The sequence below is a fragment of the Elephantulus edwardii genome, unplaced genomic scaffold (assembly GCF_000299155.1).
Source record: "Elephantulus edwardii isolate Elephantulus edwardi_28Jun2011 unplaced genomic scaffold, EleEdw1.0 scaffold00324, whole genome shotgun sequence".
NCBI lineage: Eukaryota > Metazoa > Chordata > Mammalia > Macroscelidea > Macroscelididae > Elephantulus > Elephantulus edwardii.
The window spans coordinates 2,494,818-2,500,546 of record NW_006400074.1 but is presented as its reverse complement, the minus strand read 5'-3'; the positions used below and the strand labels follow the sequence as shown (position 1 = coordinate 2,500,546).

The 5,729-nt window shown below is 46.1% G+C and overlaps 1 pseudogene; it reads left to right on the top strand.

Moving 5' to 3' along the window:
• The first annotated feature begins 1,608 nt into the window (after nucleotides 1–1,608).
• LOC102869035 overlaps nucleotides 1,609–5,729 on the top strand; it is a 15,210-nt pseudogene continuing 11,089 nt past the window's right edge.

Below are 5,729 nucleotides of genomic sequence, written 5' to 3'. Positions count from 1 at the left end.
CCTTCTAAGAGGAAGTGTGGTAGAGGCAGTTGGCTTTGTGACTCTGGAGCCAGTGTGACAGATGCAGGAATCATCTGCAGAATGAGTGGAGGGTTAGGAGGGAGCCCTGGTTGTTCAGTGGGCAAATTGCTCAACCGCTCCATGGAATAAAGATGTTGATCTGCTTTCCTAAATATGTGTAGCCTTGGAAACCCTTAGGACAGTTCTAATCTGTCCTCTAGGGTCACAGTAAGTTGGAATGTGCTCAATGACAGTGGGTTTAGGGTTTGGTAGATTTACTACATTGTGGGTGCAGGAGGGACAGATAGAACTCTAGAGCAACCTGAAGGGTATTGGCAAAGTGAGGTGAAGGCTGGGAAGGTCTACTGTCAGAGACCTGGAAGCAGTGGTGACCTGTTAGACATGTGATGGAGAAGACAGAGCATTGGCGTTGGGGTCTTGTTCCCTTGGCAGGGCTACCTCAGTGGAGAGATGGGTCAGGAAGTGGGGAGGAGCATGGGAAAGGCTCTGTGGAGGAGGTGGCATTAGGATGATGGATATGAAAGAAGGACAATCCAGGTGAGGACTAGTTGAGAGAATGACAGGTTGCAGCTTAGGATCAGAACCCTGGAGAGTTTGAAACCTCATAGACTCCCAAGTGGTGGTGGTGTTAGATGCTGTCGAGTTGAGTGTGATTAATGGCAACCCTGTGAAGAACAGATCTGAACCCTGGCGTATGCTGAGCTGTCCTCACAATCTCTGACACATTCAGGACCATTGCTGCAGTGACTGTGTCCACCCCCCTGATTTGGGATCTTCCTATCCTTCACCATTCCCTTACCTTCCATAGGCTCCCCCATCTCCTTCATGCTCAACACACCCACATTTTATCATCTGCAAACTATGCATTGACCATTCTGCTCACATTGTTCTTTCCCATAAATGACCTACTGAATCTCTGGGGAGTGTGGAGGGAAGCCGTGGATAACCAGGGCAGATCTTTAACTGGCTGGTATCTCTCTGCTTGTGGGTGTGAGTGGGACAGAACTGGACTGGGTCTTGAGATGTCATGAACTGTTTATCTGATGGGGTCTGGGAGGTGGTGCTATTGACATACCTGGCTGGGACCACCACTAGGTAAGAGATGAAGGAAGGTTCTGTGCAGGGGCTGAGGGATGCTGTAGCTCGGGAAAGGAGAATATGGAGAAGGAATTTGATGTTGAGATCAGTCGAGGGATGAGTTTTTGACCTTAGGGCAGATTCTAACATAGCTTATCCTGAAGAAACATCAGAACACTCAAGTGTCCAACAGTTAGGGGTTGTTGGAGGGCAGATGGAACAGTCATCCAAATGCTGTCTCTGCAGCCACTAACTTATCTATTTGTCCTTATGGAAAGGGCTTACAGCATATTGATAAAGTATGTCAAAAAGCAAAAAAATCTACATTATTTGACCCATCTATCTTTCTACCTAGGCAAAGAGCCAGGGGCTATTTAACCAGGTATTAAAGTGCTTATCTTAGAGTGGAGATGTGAAGGTTTTTGGAAAATCCTTATTGCCTTTTCTGTTTGCAAAAGGTACATGATGGTTACAAGAATGCTAAACATTGCTCAACTATAAAAGAAAGCAATGGTGGTTGTGGGTAAGCTTTAACTTTGCATTTTGGTTTTCATGTCTGAACTTGAAATCTTTCTCCAGTGTCCACACATTACTTTTGTAAGAGGTTGGTTTTGTTGGGTTTTTTTTAAAGGAAAGTGAATGAAAATAGTTTTTCCTAAAGAGCCCTGGAGGAGAAGACTTGTTCCTTCAGGCAGAAGGGAAGGGAAAAGAAGATAATGGATCAAGGTCAAGGGTGAGGAGGCACTTTCTGGGCAGGTGGTTTGCCCCAGAACCTGCCTGAGAGTGATGCACCTACAGGGGAGGTGGCCAGGGAGGGCCAGAGAGCAGCTGTTGAGAGGAGGAGGATGATGAGGGAGTTGGCCAGGCTGCACCCAGTGAAGGGAGACAGCTGGGATTTCTCATGGAGCCTTGTGACTTAGGTGAGGTGGAGTGAGGTAAGTTGAACCAGCAGTTGTGGGAATCTGTGGTCTCCCGGTCTGGCAGTGACTTCTAGAACCTGGCCCTACCCCTGGGATCCTGACAGGAGCTAGATTCAGGATGCAACTGACTGTAGGTAGAATTGAGATATAATTTCTTCTGGGTGTGGACTGGATGGGGAATGATGATGTCATGGATTGAATTGTGTTCCTCCACAAATATATGTCAGTTTATCTAGGCTGTGATTCCTGGCATTGTGTGGCTACCTTAAATTTGTGATCTGATGTAATTATCCTTCTTTTTGTGGTATATTGTAAATACCAACCTGTATGTGTTGAGGCAGGATCAGGTGAGTGGCATCTGAGTCACAGCCTTGAAAGGGAATGTGTCTCAAGTACCATCCTTACTCAAGTCATACCTTTCATCTTACAAGAGAAGAAGGAACCATCGAGAAAGACGAGGGTGGAAGAGCAGAGCAACATCTTGTGAACTTGGAATCTCTGTGTTGAGAACATGGAGATCTTCAAGGGTGCTGGAAGGTGTAAGGGCCTTCCTCCAGACCCAACACAGAGAAACTCCTCCTCTACAGTTGACCTCTTGAATTTAGACTTCTGGTCTAAACTGTGAGAGAATAATCTTATGTTTGTTATAGTTTATTGTTGTTGTTATGTGCTGTCAAGTCGCTTGTGCCATATAGCCACCCCATGTACAATAGCCCTGAAAACGGCTCCATCCTGTGCCAGCCTTATTATCTCTGACACATCCACCCCCATTACCCCAGTCACTGAATCGATCCATCTCATCCAGTGTCTTCCTCTTTTGCACTGTCCTTCCAACTTTCCAAGCATGATGCCCCTTTCCAAGGACTGATCCTCCTTAAAACATGGCCAAAATATGTCAGATGAAGCCTCAGAATCCTTGCCTCTAAGGAGCAGTCTGGTCTCACCCTCTCCAGGGTGAACCTGTTCTCTTAGCAGTCCCTAGTATAATCAATACTCTTCTCCAGCTCCATAGTTCAAAGGCATTAATTCTATCATCCCTAGTCATTGTCCAGCTTTCTAATGCAAAGCAAGTAATTGTGAAGACTATGGCCTGGGTCAGATGCATATTAGTCTCCAGACTGATATCATTGCTCTTCAGTACTCTGAAGAGGTGTCTGACAGCAGACTTTCCCAATGCAATTAATCTTTTGATTTCCTGGCTGCTGGTCCCAAGAGTGTTGATTGTGGAGCCAAGCAAATTAAAGCTGTTAACAATCTTCACTCTGTTTACCATCTATCATAATCCTACCCACTTGTAATATTTCTGTTATAGCAGCACTTGGTAACTAAGACATGAACCAAAGAACAAGTAGATCCGTTCAGTCTGGCTGAGATTCAGCTCACTGATCTGTGCTATTGTTATTAGAGGCCATTGATTTGAGTATGAACCATAGTGACCCCATGAACAACAGCTCTGAACCCTGTGCTAGTCTGTGCTGTCCTCACACTTCCTGACACACTAAAGGCCCTTGTGGCAGTCATTATGTCTATCCACCTGGTCGAGGGTCTTCTCCTTCAAATGACCCTCTGCCTTTCTGAGCATCATTCCTCATCTGGCAACATGCCCCAAATATGTGAGTTGTCTCCAAAGACCACTCTGGCTGCACTTTCTCCAAGAAGTATTTGTTCTTTTGCCAGTCCATGAGATGTTCAGTACTCTTTTCCAGCACCGCAACTCAAAGTCACCAATTCCATTTCTGTCATCCTTATTCACTGTCCGGCTCTCAGATGCATAGCCGATGATCAGAAAGACCATGGCCTGAATCAGATGCTCCTTAGTCCTTAAACTCACATCATTACTCCTCAATAATTTGGAGAGGTCCCTAACTGCAGAGCAGTCTGTACATATGGGTGGAAATCCAGGCCTGTGATGAACTCCATGGTACCCAGTCACAGGTTAGAGTCCTATAAGCAGAAAGAACTGGAAGGTGGCATCCTTTCTTGCAATACAGGAGGCCAATAGTCCTGAGTGGCAGTGCTCTCCCCTCTGTCTGATTTCACCATTCTGGTCTCTTATGAGCCTCTTCAGCTGGACCTTTGCTGACCTGTAACTCAGTCCTGAGTGAGGACAAACTTATCTTCCCTGCTTTACTTGAGACTAGGTTGGGGATTTTTTAAAAGGAAATATTACAGAGGCACACAGAACTCAAATCCTGAGATGACTCGAGTGCAGCCACTGGTTGGCAGGCTGAGTGGCCAAAAGTGAGACTCAGCTACTCAGACCTCAGCCTGAGGAGAATTCTGTGGCATTTATGGGCTCCATACCTTCCAAAGCTGGCTCCCTGGGATCTGCAAGGGGGGCAAGAGGTAGTGGTTGAAGCATGTGTGGGCTCTGGAGGCAGCTCTACAGTACATCCTGCTGTGTGATTTTGAGCTAATTAATCACTCTGATCTTCAGTTTCTTCATGTATAAATTGGAGATAAATAAACACATCCTTGCAGGGGTTCTGGGAGTCACTAAACGGGACACACATGGCACAGAGCTTTCTTTGCCTGTTCAGTCTTAGCCAGTCTTCACGAGCTTCCCTGTGAGCTGGGCATGTGATGTCTGAAGACCGGAGGGTATAATAGCTTCCTAGGGCTGCTGTAACAAATTACCACACAACCGGGCCGTTTAAAACAACGGAAATCTAGTCTCTCGTAGTTCAGAGGCTGAAAAGTCTGAAATCTAAGTGTCAGCAGGGCTGCACTCTATCCAAGGTTCGAAATGAGAATCCTTCCTTGTTTCTGACCCTGCAGTGAGTTTTCAGAGGCAGTTAATCACATGAGAGGAGGTTGCCCATCTTTCTCCCACGGAGCTGCTGGCAGATTCAAACCACCTGCTATTGGATTGGTAACACAACTCTTTGCTCACTAGGCCACCAGAGTGCCTTCTTTTAAGGCTTCTTGTGAGCTATTGAGTTGAAATTGACCCAGCTGACCCCCCAGTAGGTTTTCGGAAGCAGTTAATCTCTAGGAGGAAATTGTCCATCCTTTTCCCAAAAAACAACTGGTGGATTTGAACTGTGTGCCTTGGCTATTGCAGTGCAGCTTCTTACCACTGGGTCACCATAGCTCCCTCCTTTTAGTTTTAGGCTCACCCTAATCAAGTAGGGTGTGTCTCAGTGACATAAATGGTTAAGTGCTGACTAATCACCAAAAGGTTAGTGGTCTGAGCCCACTAAGAGGTGCTTCAAGAGAAATGCCTGATGATCTTCCAAAAAATAAAAACCTTAAAATCCCTTCTTATTGTTGTTATATGCCATCGAGTTGCTTGCGACTCATAGCGACCCTATGTACAAGAGCCCTAAACCATGCTCTATCCTGTGCCAACCTCATTGTCTCTGACACACCTACTCCCTCCACCCCAATCACTGACTCGATCCATCTCATCAAAGGTATTCATCTCTTGCACTGTCCCTCCACTTTTCCAAACATGATGTCCCTCTCCAAGGACTGATTCTGCCTTGCAACATACCCAGAGTATGTCAGACAAAGCTTCAGAACCCTTGCCTCCAAGGAGCAGCCTGGTTTCACCTTCTCCCAGACAAACCTGTTTGTTCTCTTAGCAGTCCATGGTATATTCAGCACTCTTCTCCAGCACCTAGCTCAAAGACATCAATTCTCTTTCTATCATCCCTAGTCACTGTCCAGCTCTCTGATGCATAGCATGTAATTGTGAAGACTATAGCC